Source organism: Echinops telfairi, unplaced genomic scaffold (assembly GCF_000313985.2).
Source record: "Echinops telfairi isolate 266 unplaced genomic scaffold, ASM31398v2 ScPeMD7_30;HRSCAF=105, whole genome shotgun sequence".
In the NCBI taxonomy this organism is placed as follows: Eukaryota; Metazoa; Chordata; class Mammalia; order Afrosoricida; family Tenrecidae; genus Echinops; species Echinops telfairi.
The window spans coordinates 1073779-1075372 of NW_022103927.1; positions in this window are offsets into that span (position 1 = coordinate 1073779).

Below are 1594 nucleotides of genomic sequence, written 5' to 3' on the forward strand. Positions count from 1 at the left end.
CACAGAAACGCTGAAGATGAATGTGTGCATAAGTAAGTGTGGTGAAGAAGGCTGATGGTGCCCGGCTGTCGAGACCTATAGCATCTGGGGACTTAAAGGCTTGAAAGTAAACAAGCAGCCATCTAGCCCAGGAGCAACAAAGCCCACATGTAATTATTTTTTTAATTGTGAAAAAATTATACACAACAAAACATTCTTCAACAACTTCTACATGCACAATTCAGTGTCATTGATTATATTCTTCATGTTGTTCAACCAGTATTTGATCTCCTTTTCCAAATTATTCTACCACCATTCACATAAACTCAATGCCCCCTAAGCAAAAACTCTTCCTCCTTCACCCGTGGTAACCATTGGTCAAGTTTGGTTTGGTTTCTTTGTTCCACTTTTCTCTCCTATTTCTTTAGGGTAAATGCCTAATAATGGTATTGCTGGAACACATGGGATTTCAATTCCCGGTTACTTCCAGCATCGCCATGTCATGCTCCCTAGTGGTTGTGTGTACTTGCAAGGCCACCAACAATGTGTGAGTTCCATTCTCTCCCCAGTCTCTCCAGAATTTTTTGTTTCTGTTTTCCAGACTAGAGCTAGTATTGTGGGTGTAAGGGTTATCTCATTGTGGTTTTAATATGCATCTCCCTGATGGCTATTGATCGTGAGCAATGTTTCATGTATTTGTTAGCCATTTATATTTCTTTTTTTGATGAACTATCTGTTTCTCTTAATTGAGTCATTTGTTATTTTCTTATTGAGCTGTTGTAGAGCTCTATAGATGGTAATTAGACCCTTGTCTGATGTGTTGTTAGTAAAAAATTTTTCCCAATTTTACTCTTTAGATGCAGCCTTTCGATGTACATAAGTGATTGTATTTTCAACATGTCCCAATCATCTATTTTGTCTTCATCTATGTGTGCTTCCTTTATGAAATGTCATAGTCTATGTATGCCCTGCAATAGGACCTTTAAGTTTGTTCCTGTTTTTTCGTTGATGTTCCTGAAAGCTCTGGGATTTATGTTTAGGCCTTTAATCCATCTTGAGTTCTTTTTTGTGCATGGGGAGAGATATGAGTAGCGTTTCATTCTTCTGCATACGGAAGTCTATTTGTTGAAAAGGCTGTCTTGGTCCCATTGTCCTTTGTAGAAGATTGGATCCCTTTATCTTGAGGTTTTCTGTTCTGATCCATTGGTCTGTTTCTCCCGTTGCACCAGGACCAGGCTGTTTGGGCTACTGTGACTATGTAGTAGGTTTTTAGGTCAGGGAGTGTGAGGCCTCCTATATGGTTCTTCTTTTTAAGAAGTTCTTTGCTTATCCTGGTTCTTTTGCTTGCCCATATGAAATTGGTCATTCGTTTTCCCATTTCTTTAAAGAATGTATTTGGAATTAGGAGAGGGATTGTGTTGCATCTACAGATCATTTTAGGTAGTATTGACATTTTCACAATATTGATATTGATATATGATATATGATATTGATATCCATAATTCATGAACATGGGAGAGGCTTCCATTTATTCTTCTATTTTGGTTTCTTGAAGCAATATTCTGTAGTATTCTCTGTAGACATATTTTGTTTCTTTGGTTAGGTTTATCCCTAA